A 15,261-nucleotide genomic window follows, 5' to 3' on the forward strand; every position below is an offset into this window, starting at 1 on the left:
AACTAGGGACCAATGATGAAAAGAATTTAAAAATAGGGGTTAAAAGGAACATACCCATAAATTGTGAATGTTACAGTAATACTAGTTTATTGATATTTTATGACGTGACATTAAAAATGTTTATTTGATATTTTTGAAAAAAAAAGTGACCACGATTTTTTTTAGGGAAAATATCATTTTAACTCAACGAACTTGTCACGTTTATTTTAAAATGTCATTCAAGTTTTATTTTTATTTTTATTTATTTATTTATTTTGCATTTGAAGGGAATTAATTATGATATGACCGGTTGAAATGGTCCCTTGACCCATGATAGAAGGTATCATGCCAAATCACACAAAAATAGAAAGATCGTATGGCTCTCTTTACACGTACATACATCTCGGCTTTGTGATTGTCGCATTTAGTAACCAAAAATCATACAGGGGAAATAATGGCATCACAACCATGTGATTGATTAATGGTTTTCTGAGTTTTGAGAACCGCCATTGTTTCAAGTCTTTGCTTCCAATTTCCTAAATAATGTGCAACTTCCCTATGATTACAGTATGACCCTGTACAAGAGTATCTCTCTTTTGTTGACGATGGTAATTTTGTTGTTGACGGCGTCCTTTCAGACAACCCAATAACTCCATTTGTAGCTTTTGGTACGCACATATGCCTTTTCTTTTCGTCTTCTTCCTCTTCCAAGCTCGATCGTAATTCCAGATTATAATTTTTGACATTTATATTTACAGATTGCTTATCTCACTTGGGGAAAAATGAATCACAAAAGGGTAATATTCTATTTGAGTATTCATGAATCATTCACTTTTAGAAGTAATCTTTTTCTTTATCAGACAACATTTCATTATCTGGTGTATGTGTGTGTGTTTTGGTGGTTCAGTAAAACCTTTGATCATCTCATTTGAAGGAGCAAGCGGAGAGTACCCTGGTTGTACGGACATGGCATACGAAAAATCCGTTTCAGATGGTGCATATATTATCGATTGTCCTGTTCAGATGGCGGGTGATGGAATACCAATTTGTTTCTTCTTTGTTGGTTCCTGATTGGAAAACCCGAGTCTATCAACAACATCACTCATCTAATCTCGTTTTCCTTTATTTGTTGAATTGAATATCTGAAGACAGGAATGATGCACATGCATTATTTTTTTGAAATTTAACAAACATGTTGGAAAAAAAAAGAGATAAGCAATGCATAGAAGGTGTTCGACAACATGCTTGAAAGAATAATTTTGCCTACATCAGACCTCTTAGGTGTTAAAAATATTTATCAAACATACATCACCATATTTTACCTAGTAAGCTGGTATCAAGTTAAATAAGGACATTTTAAAACTGTAATCTCATACTTCATTCCCTTAATATACAAAAAAAAAAAAATAAGTGGCCTTTTAAAACAAACGTAATAAGTTTCTTGGGTTAAAATGATATTTTCTCATTTTTTTTATGAGAATAAAGTTGTTAATAAATTTCAATTGCTAATTGATGGTGAGATTGATGTATTTAAGGGTGTTTGGGATTGTTTTTTAAATTAAAAGGAATTTACGCAAAATAACTTATTGACTTATATATATATATTTTTAAATGAGTTTATAAAAAAATGTTTAGATTAGCTTTTATAGTTGGAAAAGTCAATGAATTAAAAAATGTTTGGATAGTTTTTATATGTAAAATGATCCAAAAATAACTTATTGACCTATGACTTTTTAAAAAAAGGATGATTTTTAAAACTATTTGAAACCTTTGTTTTCTCTTTTGCCAAAAAAAAACACATTTCAAAATGACTTTTCAAAAAGTCAAATATCTTTTTAACTTATTGGCTTTGTGAAAAAACCAATAAGTTAAAAAGTTAATTTAAAAAAGAACCTCACACACCCACCTAAAACTCTTTATGTCTCAAAATACGCAACTTGGTATTATAATGCGTTTTCATTTAAATTATAAGAGATATTTTGTTTTGGTATTATACTTATGTTGTTTTATATATTTGGATTGATGTAAAAGTTATGATTGCGTGTTTTTTAATATATTTTGATTGATCTGGCATTCTAATAAAAACCGATTTTTAAAATATTGACTAGAAGAGTATCGTTTCTTAGGCTAAGGGGAGTGGTCACATTCAACCCACTCAAAAAATGCTGACAATTCAGCGTCACGTCAGCTCAACTACAAGCTCACCACCAAACCACTAGCTATTGGAAAATGGTTATCACTCCATAATATTTATCTTTTTATTTTTATTTTTTTGACATTAAATTAAATAAAAAGCATAATTTAAAACATAAATAAATATTTTACATTAATTATAAAACACATTATATTAATTAAAAAACATAGAAATTTAAAACCTAAATTACTAAAACAAAACATAATAACACAGAAAATTAAACCTAAATTACTATTAAAACATAGAAAATAAAACTTAAATATTAAAACACTAGAGCCTAATTTCCATATTTTTCGCGAACTTGTTGTTGGACTTTTAGAAATGCAGCTAGATTTTTCGGGTTTAAATCCGGTTGCGGCTTTGTGTTTAAAATTTGAAGATCGGTAAGTGCTATTTTTTTGGCGACGAACGTCCTCCATTGATTATTTTTTTTTTCTAGAAAAGTTAGAGTCATGTCTTATTTTTCCGCAAGTACGTCTTCGCAAACCGCTTTTCCGCTTGAAGACCCTGCATTTCTCGATTTATCTCTTCCCAGTGGTTGACGAAGTTGGACTTCCGGAAGTTCTTGGCCTTTTGTTGGATCCGGTGGTAGATCCCGAATGAACCGTCTCCTGATAAAAGGACTCATTTTTTACCGTTACGACAAAATTTCCATGCTTTTTGGTTGTCGAATGGTTTGCCATTATTGGTAATTTTTTATTGGTAGCATGCGGTTGATAAAATATTGAAATCGTTGCTACCATTTTTGTGCATATTTTTAAGATTGTTAAAATATGTTGTTAAATTTCGTCCAAGCCGCTCGTAGGTTACGCCATTTTGCATTGACCGAATCGTATGTCCGCTCCATTTCTCTTCTTAATAGTGCATGAAAGTGGTCTATAACACGATTCCAAAAACTTTGACCCGATTGCACGTTCCCGGTGTCACCGTCTTGCGATATGAAAATCCAAGCTTTCGCTAAAGCTTGCTCCTCGTCTTCGGTCCATTGCGTAGTTCTCTCTCTCTCTCTCTCTCTCTCTCTCTCTCTCTCTCTCTCTCTCTCTCTCTCGGTTCTTTTCCTTTTTTTTTTGCCTTCTTCGAGTTGGTTGCTGTATTTCTTGGACCCGTTCGTCTTCGTTGTCGAGGTTTATAGGTTGGGATTGAGATAAGGGATGAGTGTGGGACGGAATCGATACCCGTACCGTTCCCGATTTCCAGAAAACCGAGTTTAATCAAAAGTCAATCGCGAATACCAAACCGAATTAACATCACCGGTACGGTTCGATACCGATTCCAGTACGGTACCGGTACGAGATCAGGATTTGGTACAAACTGCTTATCCCTACTTGAGATGGTTGTGAAGGTTGCACGTGAAATGATTGAGGTTGAGAAGATTGAGGTTGAAATTGTTAAGAATGTTGTTGAAAGACATGCTTATCCCTATTTGAGATGGTTGTGAAGGTTGCACGTGAAATGATTGAGGTTGAGAAGATTGGGGTTGAAATTGTTAAGAATGTTGTTGAAAGACATTGAATTGAGATTGATTGAATTGTTGCGGTCGTTGTTGTTGGTAGTAATTTGGGTGGATAGAAAATTAATGAATAGAGGTTATTGGATCGAGGAAGATATCAATTGAATGTAACTAAGATTTGCATATAGATCATTTTGAGTGTTTAAAGTGTTTGGAATGGATGAGTTATTTTGATTTGGATTCATAGGTTGAAAAAATAATGAGAAAATATAAAAAAGTTGTGTGTTTTTGTACTGCGAAAGAAAATAAGTGGTATTTATAGTTGTAGTTTGTGTGTTTAAAATTAAAAATTAAATAATTCATGTTCACGCGTGACTTGGGTTGCCACGTAGGAAACCCGCGCATGGGGGATAGCCCATCCCGGATAGCCTTATGGTTGCATCCCAATAATTCATGTTCAAAATGTAATTTTAATTCATATAATATCATATTAATACATACAACAATCCTGTACACAACAACAATCCCAAATTCACGATCCCTACCCCCGCCGTAGAATGTACTTCCTCCCGGAGCCCTGGCGGCCACGACTGACCATAAAATCCCGGTGGAGAATTCAGCGGCGGAGGTGACATAACCGGCGACTGAGCTCCAGCTGCGGCAGGAGCATCAACCACTGTTTCTTTCTTCCCAAATATCTCTTTCGGTAATAAAACCTTCGAAATCCCAAAAATCGCAATCGGGTTCTGATCAGATACGGTTTGGGTCACGGAAGCTTCCACTATACCCGTACTGATTGCAACCGACCCGTTAACCCGAGAAATGTTCAATGTGAAGCTTCCGGCTCCTTTATCTTCAGTAGCTAGGGTTGGTTGAACCGGGTTCACTATTGACTCGAGCGACCCGAGTGGGTAATATGAATGCAATACATGGAATCGTAACACATCGGCTTTCTTGTCCGCCGGCAAGGATTGGAAGTTTGCGGTGGCCGGTAGATCGGCGAAAGCATCGTCTGTAGGCACGAACAAGGTTATCCCTGCTCCGCCTGCTTCAGATTCGAATTCCTGCACGACTCCCGAGGCTGAAAGGATTGACGCCACTACATTGAAGTTGTGGCCGTCGATTAGGGCTTTAGTGATGTTAAGCCCCAACGGTGGACGACTTTCCGCCGCCATCAGATCGAATCCGTATGGGAGAATGAGTGAATTGACAGTGAAGATGCTGACGTTGTAAGGTAAGGTTACGACGAGGGAGATGACGGTGGCGTTGTTGTTGTTGGGTGTTTGGGAGTCAGCTGATAGCGATCGGATGGTGGTTGTGTCGGTGTCGGGGTTGTGTGTGACGTTGACGGAGCCGAAAGTGTCGGCAGCTCGGCCGGTGGTTTGGAAGAGGGTGGTGATGAGTTTTCCGGATGGAGGATAGCGGCGGAGGTCGTGGACGGTGATGTACTGGAGTAGGACGTGGTAGCGGAAGACGTCGGCGACATTGGTGGATGAAGAAGAGGAAGAGGAAGAGCGACGGATAAGGTTAGAAGAGCGGAGGAAGGAGTTGGGGACGGCGAGGAGGGTGATGGAGGTGCGGTGGGAAAGATCGTCGGCGACGTTGGTGGTGGAAAGAAGGTCGGAGAAGTCGGAGAGATCTGGGTAAGGGGATAAGAGATGGGTAATGTTGACGGCGGAGATGAAGGCCGGGAGGTAGGAGAGTAAATAAATGGGTATCAGAAGGGTAAAACGGGAAATACACAGAGAAATTGCCATTTCTCTGAGGGGTAGTGGAAAGCCTGCGATGGGAAGGGAAGGGTATTGGGTTGAAAAGGGAAAGGGGAAGGGATATGATCTGGTGATGATGGTGTATGGTTGTATGGTGGTGATGATGTGATTGTGTATGATAATGAATAATGATGATGACGATAATGTTTTGTAATTGAAAGCAACACTTTTGTCTGGCTCGAATATTAAGTCCCTGTACTTTAAACAAACAGCTACTGAACCCTCTATGTTTTACACATTACCACCATTAATCTACTACCAAGTACCAACTTGTAGTCATGTTTATACATGAACACGAGATGGAAACTAGTTGCACAAGTAAATTACAAAAATGATCCTTCTGATTTTTATTTTTTTATTGCCTTTTGTACATTTTTAAAACATTTTGCAAATTTAGTCTTGATTACATGATTTGTATCATTTTTGGTTCTTATATCAAGTTCTGTTATTTTTCTAGCCTTATTTATAATAATAAATAATAATAATTAGTGAAAAAGAATTAGACAATGGGTAAAAGGTTATTTTTACATGAGTTGAAAATATAATAAAATAAAAGCTCATGAGCATACTTGTTACGATATTTTTTAGACTAAAACTGCAATAAACGTTATAGAATTGGAAGCAAGCTTGTTTTTTGCTCAACCTTTTATATGCACTATCACCTTCTATTAAGTACGAATCTGGTTGATTTGAAAAAAGATTGTAGAAACTTCCGGGACTTTAGGAAGTTCAGAAGGGCAGAAAACCATAGTCGAGAAATGATATACATAAATGTAGGGGTGAACATTTGGACCGAACCGGTTACGGCGAATATTATGGGCCATGGACCGGATTGGATGAGACTTACCGGGTCCAGGTCCATGTCTAGGTTTTCCTGTTCTTGGACCCGTTTCTACCGGTACAACTTTACATGCATACGCTACAACTTGTTAAAACGTGTTTTTGGGTTTGATACAACTTGTTAAAACGAATATGTTAATGGATATGATACGTTAAAACTTGTTAAAATTAATACTTTTTGGGTTTGATACGGTACAACTCGTAAAAATGAATACGTTCCCGTTTCTTGTGCCATTTGGACGAGTCAAACTCTGACTGTTTATACTTTATGTCATTTGTTTGAAGGATTGTAACTCATTGAATATAATGTCAAAAATAAGAAAATTATAGTCTAAAATCATCTACAAACTCTAAATTACACGTTGGGAAAACCTGCATGTCAATCCGACTTAAAACAAATGAGATAAGCTTGTTTAAAAATTTTCACAAAATATAAAAGTTTAAATTTCTTGCTGAAAAACTGAAATATTTTAGCTTTGATATCTCATCTTTGAAGAACTGTAACTTATCGAATATAACATCAAAATTAACAAAACTATAATCTAAAATCATCTTCAAACTCTAAATTACACGTTAGAAAAACCTTCTGTCAATCCGACTTAAAACGAATGAGATATGCTTGTTTAAAGAATTTCATTTAAATTTCTTGCCGAAAAGTTGAAATATTTCAACTCTGATATCGTATGTAACATCCCAATTTTCAAGGCCAAAAATTTCATTTTTAAATAAGTTATTACATAAAACCATCAGTGTAAAAACATTCATAATAATATCTCGTGTCAAACCAAAGTGTCAGTAATCAAAACATATTATCATAAAACCATATCAGAGTGTAATCCCAAAGATCTCATGTGCGGAAAACATAGTGTGATGCGTTGCGATCAAGCCGGCTCCTTTCCTTTGAAAACGAGTACCTGCAACCAAAACTGTAAACCGTAAGCACAAAGCTTAGTGAGTTCCCCCATCATACCACATACCATACAATCATATAATGAACAGCTAGGAGATACGGGCCTCGCCCACACTCATGGAGATACGGGCCTCGCCCACATTCCGCTAGCTGGGAGATACGGGCCTCGCCCACACCCCACTGTCTCTGAGATACGGGCCTCGCCCACACTCAGCTACTAAACCATAGCATACAAGTATCACACAGACAACGAGTATAAACAATTCTATCATACAAGCATATATCATAATCAAACTCAACTATGAGATACGGGCTCTGCCCACACTCCAATACTAACGTATCATCTATACGGGCTGGCCTTGGTGCCTTAGACCCGTTCCTACTGGAAGGAAACTCACCTCACACTGCTGAAGTCCCGTAGACACAATCCCACATTGCTGAGGTCCCGCAGACTCAACCCCAGCTGCTGGATGACAGATTCCCGAACTGTCAACACCAAAACATCACCCAATTAATAATTAGGTCCCAACACATAACCAATAGTACATTCTTTGGATAATTACTACATTACCCCAAACTTGGCTCATTCAAGCCCAAGGCCCAATCCATAGGCCCAAAGTCAATTAGGAATCAAGCCCAACACATGGCCCAATTTTCCAAATTGGGCCCAGGCCTATACATGGTCTTATTCTAAGGCCCAACATCATATAATCATTAAGGCCCAAACTATGGCCCATCTATGGCCCAATTTTCCAAATTGGGCCCAAGCCCCTTACATGGGCCTTACCCTAGGCCCATTAAATTACTCTAGACCATTTGCTTGATCTTGGATAGCCCATTTAATAACCCGATCATCAAGGCCCAATAGAAAGGCCCAACAATAAACCCAAGTGAAATTAGGGTTTCACATAAAATGATGATTAGGGTTAAGTTTCCTACTTAACCCATTAAGGACTTAATCCATTAAGGACTTAATCCATTAAGTCCAATATTGCTTAGATTAATTTCTGCGAATGATTATTATTTAATATTCCAAGTTATTAATAAGTCCCGTGTGTCTCGATTAATTCCCCAAAATTAGGGTTTTGATGGCATTAGGGTTTTCCAAACCCTAATTAGGGTTTCCAACCCAAATACTAGCCCATTTATTAATTTGTTGGGCTTTTAGGTCATTTAGAGCTTTATTGGGCCTATTGAGGTCTCTTTGGGTCAATTAGGGTCAATTAGACCCATTAGGGTTTCCTTAAGCCCATTGATCACATGTTTGGGCTTTTATGTCCATTAAGCCTCATTGGGCCCATTAGGGTTTCAAGGCCCATTAGGGTTTTAGTCCCTTGTCCAAACATCCCAAACTAGCAATCCCAACACAACTAAGCACACCGCCACCCGACACGGCGGCCGGTGGCGGCAGGAGGCGGCAGCCACCACCTCACGGTGGTGGTTAGGGTTTCTTTCTCATTATTCCCTTTTCTTTTACAATTTACAATGAAATACCAAAATTCACACACACCCTAAGGTGTTGTTTGTTTTTTCGGAGACAAAATGTCTGCAGTCTGCGGATCACATCTGCAAACCTCTGCTGTAGAAGAGGTGGACCAAATGTCTGCAGTCTGCAAGAAGAAGACTGTTTGTTTTTTAACGTCTGCATGTTGTTAAAATATACTGAGATTTAGATATACCGGTTTTTTTAAACATAAAAATATTACAAAAAACTAAATTTTTCATCAACTATAACTTCAACGACTAAATAAAACATACAACTAATTTACAAATATAGTTTGGGGTGAGCAAAAACTGAATCGATAATTTTTTTGATAAAAACGCAACAAAACGAAAATAATAAACCGAAACCGCTACAAAATTCGATGATGTGATGATTCGAAGGGCTAAAACTATGTTGGGATTCAATAATCAAAAAATTAAATGAACTTAGTTATTAATGTGGTATAAATTATGATAACTGAAAAATAAAACTTCATTAAATTTTTTGATATTATATCAATGATATTGTTTCTATCCTAAATAACATAAAAAAAGTTACTGGATTTATTTACATTGCACAAAAATAAAAATATCTATAAAACTATGTCAAAACTATTTGGATAAATATATTATTTGAATAGAAAAACATATACATAATCATATACATAAACATTTGGGTTAATACATAATTATGATATAAAAAACAATAAATAAAGTAACAAATAAATACATAAAAAGAAATGAGGATGACAAAAGTATAAAAAATAAAAAACGACACTAAAAATTACAAAAATTTTTTTTTTTCTTTTTTAAAAGTTAAATACATATTGTGGAAGAGATAAGAAAAGGCTAGAATATGTTAGAAGACATAGGTCCATATCTGCGCCAAGAAGAGGACGCGCAAACATTTTTAGGTCTGCGGTCTTTTAAAAAACAAACAGTCTGCGAGACCAAACATCTGCGCGTTGTCTGCGCCGCGCAGACATAAGAGGTCTGTGGTCTTTTAAAAAACAAACAGTCTGCGAGACCAAACACGACAATTACCACAGAGCCCTTATCTTCATAAATATTTACAAACTGAGTCCGGGACTCACACTTTTAACCCCTGACTTCTAAAACTGTGACAATTAGCTCCTCGAAATCATCCTTTTATATATATTTATTTATTTTAGGGCTACCATTTGCTCATTAATTTATTTAGTTATCTAATAAATAAACAGGGTGTTACAACTCTCCCCCACTTAAATTAGATTTCGTCCTCGAAATCATTCGTTACCCTTCCTTACTCGCCCAACCACTCTAGTAGCATGGTCACCAACCTGGGCACGCCCTAGCCTTCCCAGGGTAGCCATGACCAATCCTCGTAAAGCCCTAAAATCCGCCGGTGAACGAATTCCTTACCACAAGATCACATCCACTTCGTCTAACATCTGCTGCCTTGAGATAGTATGATTCCCTGACAGACCACTCATACAGAATCACTATCGTTGAATCCAATCCATTTATCTCACAACTGACTACTCAACTTCTGATCACTCGCGGTTCCCACTATAAAACAGGGTCACAGACCCAATTATCCTTCAATAACACTTAGACTCGGCCAAAGCTCAACTAATTCCGGTGCGAGTGACTTGGCAATCCCAAACAATCTGTTATTCCGTCCGAACTTGCAACCCTAAACACAAATACTAATACCGCCCAGACGCTAAAACTGCCCGAACACTGAACTGCCTGAAGCAGTATGTTGCCACATGGCTGCTTCCCACAAGCTACCGAGATCACCTGAAATATCGGGTTCCGGCCCGGCTGCGGAGCCAAAGGACCCCCACTTAGTCGCCTTACACGACCTTGGAACGAAATCCTTCTCTGGGACTAGTTGCGACTAGTTATCATGCCACTGTGGTTCTAACAACCTCCTGATCTAACTGATCGGGTCCATACGTCGAATCCTGTCATCATCAAATCCAAGGCTGAAAGTGATTGCTACCTGACCAATGGTAGCCTTATCTCACACGCAATCTTATACAGTCGATTGCTTTCCTGATCCCATAACTGTAGTGGCGCTCCTACAGTCCTATCACTGGCTCAACCAGATCTAATCCATCTGGGTAATTCCGAAATCCAATCCGTGGATTTCTTTATCCTTACTGCTACACCCGAACTGGTGGGTACTACTGTTCCTTCTGCGTCCCTACAACGCGCTCACACTCTCTACTAACCTAGTGAATGCTGCGGCTACACTCGCAGTCTCACAACACTCTATCACTATCTGACCGCTAGTGAATGCTACGGCTACACCCGCAGTCTTACAACACTTCCCATGCTAACTGGCCACTAGTGAATGCTACGGCTACCCCCGTAGTCTTACAACACTTTCCATACAATCTGACTGCTAGTGAATGCTACGGCTACCCCCGTAGTCTTACAACACTTCCCATACTATCTGATCGCTAGTGAATGCTACGGCTACCCCCGTAGTCTTACAACACTTTCCATATCGGTCGAACACGCACTCGACCTAACACACAACTGAGCTTGAATCCTAACCGGAACTCTAACCTGGTTCCCGAAACCTGCTATCACGTGACCCCACTGTATCAGTACCGCACCCATGCCCATGATCAAAGCGTCATAATAACCCACGAAATCATCTACACCCTCTGGCATGGTGAGAATAAGTGCCTCGCACAACCGCTGTCTGAGAGTCTTTAAGGCTGCCTGCTGCTCAGGCCCCCAGCGAAAGGCCACCGACTTCTTGGTCAGTCGGGTCAAAGGAACTGCAATCTCGGAGAAGTCCCGCATAAATCTCCGGTGATAACCCGCTAGACCCAGGAAACCCCGAATCTCGGTTGGAGACCTCGGAATCTCCCGCTGCCTCAAGGCCCCTATCTTAGTCGGATAAACCAGAATACCTTTCTGGTTGACAAGGTGCCCAAGAGATTGCACCTCGCGCAACCAAAACTCACAGTTGGAGAACTTTATAAAAAGTCTCTCCCCCACTTAGATTCGACCAAGTCTTCACATTACATGAGAATTGAAGGATTCCCAATCCTCCTCGCTTTCTAATATCCCACTGATGACAACCTGTGTCTGCCAATGCTAGCGTTTAATCACCGATTAAACCTTGAGATCTCCCATCCTCGGAAATCTAGATGATTACTCTTGAAATCTGGTCCAATCTGACACCTCAATCCATCTCCCATGCTGTCAATTGAAGGTTTCAATCTTCACTCTGGCCGACGAATCCTCGTTCCCACTTCCAATCTTGCAGTACCACTGAACTCTAACCGAACACAGCCCATGCGAAAATACAATTCTCTTGAACATGCGATGACCAACCACTTATACATCTAACACCCTCGACTGACACTACCCTTTTCATGTCACCAGTTCTGTCCTAGCAACGGTAGTGCCTTGAACTCCAACGTTCATCCATAGACAATTACCGACCATACCTGAACAATGATAGAACCCATGAACGCCGACTTCACTGGTGAACTATCACTCTAACCCTGACCAAGGATCTTCCCAACAATACTCATGCACAGATCTCGACAAAGATCCGGAATGATAACGGTACAAGCGGAACCCGCTCCGCAAGATGCATCCCTCTGTAGGTTCATCAACGACTTTTCGGCATGCAGGATGGCATATATGATCCTTGATAACCCAAACACTAGCAGGAAACTGACCTGAGATCTAACTTATCCAAACTTAATCATAACTCCAACGCGATACGTATCCCCAACATCCACCTAGTAGCAATAGAAGATGACATACCCACAACATCTGGAGGAATACTAATCACCTTCTGCTGACATGATAAACCCTGCTACCCTGAAGTAGCCTAAACCCTCGGAGCGACAAACTCCCTTGTACACTGTACTGTACGTGCTGCACTGACTCTGGCCCTGCTGGCCCTTCACTCGATGATCAGAAGTCATGGGTCTCTTCCAGGGACCCTCTACTATACTCACTTAGCACGAACCTTTTCTTAAAGTGCTCCAAATCGATCTCGTATCTATAAACTCTTGGAAGTCATATCCTTCAGGGTCTGACACCCTGTCACGCTCGCTAGCTCACTTGCCAATGGCCAAGCTATAACACTGGAACATCCTTTGTCCCCAAACCCGGTCACTAACTCTTCCTTGAAGCTTCTCAGATTCTCCAAGACTCTCACTGATTCGAGTATGGATCTTGTGCTTTCAGTAGTACGGGCCCAATACTACCTTCCACACCTATCCATACTTTCCTCAGCAATCCTCCCGGATCCTCCAAGTCACTTCCTCAACTGGTACACCCAAGTCTAACTGAGCCTCACTACTAACTCACTGAAATATATCCTAGGCTTCCCTAGGTTCCCGAACTCACCCAGTCCTCAGCTGCTGAAAGATTCCCAGTAATGTCAACTAGCTACCTCATGAATATAGCCACATGCAACAGAGATCGGATAATCCTTCAAGTAATAGACTCATCCATATAACGGTTAGACTCAAACGAGAGCTGCGCAATAGGGTCAAATCTATCACTCTGGGATTATCCAGTCTGTGCCACATGTGACTTAGCATATTCACTTAATAGCTAACTCACATTACTAAGAGTCCCACAAAGCACAAAGCAAGCAGCATTCAGACAATGGAAAATCTAACCATCATATTCCAATCAAATCATTCTATCCCCTAATCAGGAATCTGTACATGCAATTCAAAGGCTCATACAATCAGGCATAACCTAAACAGGCTATCCTATTACTGACTGATCAGTACTAACATGCAAGTCTACAAGCACATATAATAGGCATATAAGGCATCCTCCTAGATCCTCAACGCTAATCTAGCATTCAGTTCTCATAATCATATCATATCATATCATAACATAACATGTATGAGTATCTTGGGGAAAACTTACTTGACCTCGGCTGATTGCACGCATCACACACTTTGTTCTACTTAAAGTTCTTTTCTCTTTTCAGACTCTTTTCAAACTCCTTTTTATAAAATGGTTTTACTTTTGAAAATTTTCATACCAAGCCCTTAGTTTGAGTTCAGACACACCTGAGAGTATGTCTGAATCCCTCAAACCAAGGCTCTGATACCAAATTGTAACATCCCAATTTTCAAGGCCAAAAATTTCATTTTTAAATAAGTTATTACATAAAACCATCAGTGTAAAAAACATTCATAATATTATCTCGTGTCAAACCAAAGTGTCAGTAATCAAAACATATTATCATAAAACCATATCAGAGTGTAATCCCAAAGATCTCATGTGCGGAAAACATAGTGTGATGCGTTGCGATCAAGCCGGCTCCTTTCCTTTGAAAACGAGTACCTGCAACCAAAACTGTAAACCGTAAGCACAAAGCTTAGTGAGTTCCCCCATCATACCACATACCATACAATCATATAATGAGCAGCTAGGAGATACGGGCCTCGCCCACACTCATGGAGATACGGGCCTCGCCCACATTCCGCTAGCTGGGAGATACGGGCCTCGCCCACACTCCACTATCTGGGAGATACGGGCCTCGCCCACACTCCACTGTCTCTGAGATACGGGCCTCGCCCATACTCAGCTACTAAACCATAGTATACAAGTATCACACAGACAACGAGTATAAACAATTCTATCATACAAGCATATATCATAATCAAACTCAACTATGAGATACGGGCTCTGCCCACACTCCAATACTAACGTATCATCTATATGGGCTGGCCTTGGTCCCTTAGACATGTTCCTACTGGAAGGAAACTCACCTCACACTGCTGAAGTCCCGTAGACACAATCCCACATTGCTGAGGTCCCGCAGACTCAACCCCAGCTGCTGGATGACAGATTCCCGAACTGTCAACACCAAAACATCACCCAATTAATAATTGGGTCCCAACACATAACCAATAGTACATTCTTTGGATAATTACTACATTACCCCAAACTTGGCTCATTCAAGCCCAAGGCCCAATCCATAGGCCCAAAGTCAATTAGGAATCAAGCCCAACACATGGCCCAATTTTCCAAATTGGGCCCAGGCCTATACATGGTCTTATTCTAAGGCCCAACATCATATAATCATTAAGGCCCAAACTATGGCCCATCTATGGCCCAATTTTCCAAATTGGGCCCAAGCCCCTTACATGGGCCTTACCCTAGGCCCATTAAATTACTCTAGACCATTTGCTTGATCTTGGATAGCCCATTTAATAACCCGATCATCAAGGCCCAATAGAAAGGCCCAACAATAAACCCAAGTGAAATTAGGGTTTCACATAAAATGATGATTAGGGTTAAGTTTCCTACTTAACCCATTAAGGACTTAATCCATTAAGGACTTAATCCATTAAGTCCAATATTGCTTAGATTAATTTCTGCGAATGATTATTATTTAATATTCCAAGTTATTAATAAGTCCCGTGTGTCTCGATTAATTCCCCAAAATTAGGGTTTTGATGGCATTAGGGTTTTCCAAACCCTAATTAGGGTTTCCAACCCAAATACTAGCCCATTTATTAATTTGTTGGGCTTTTAGGTCATTTAGAGCTTTATTGGGCCTATTGAGGTCTCTTTGGGTCAATTAGGGTCCATTAGACCCATTAGGGTTTCCTTAAGCCCATTGATCACATGTTTGGGCTTTTAT

General features: G+C 39.5%; 1 long non-coding RNA gene and 1 pseudogene across 1 annotated transcript; one reads left to right on the forward strand and one right to left on the reverse strand.

Moving 5' to 3' along the window:
- Positions 1 to 426: 426 nt before the first annotated feature.
- On the forward strand, positions 427 to 1,195 carry LOC145135924 (uncharacterized). Its single transcript, XR_013720124.1, has 3 exons — positions 427 to 647; positions 738 to 776; positions 887 to 1,195. It is a non-coding gene; the product is annotated as an uncharacterized LOC145135924 (long non-coding RNA).
- Positions 1,196 to 4,073: 2,878 nt separating this feature from the next.
- Positions 4,074 to 5,515, reverse strand: LOC145137656 (fasciclin-like arabinogalactan protein 4 pseudogene; annotated as a pseudogene).
- Between the last annotated feature and the right edge of the window lie 9,746 nt (positions 5,516 to 15,261).

The sequence above is a fragment of the Lactuca virosa genome, chromosome 9 (assembly GCF_052849685.1).
Source record: "Lactuca virosa cultivar CGN04683 chromosome 9, Lactuca_virosa_CGN04683_v6, whole genome shotgun sequence".
Classification (NCBI taxonomy): domain Eukaryota; kingdom Viridiplantae; phylum Streptophyta; class Magnoliopsida; order Asterales; family Asteraceae; genus Lactuca; species Lactuca virosa.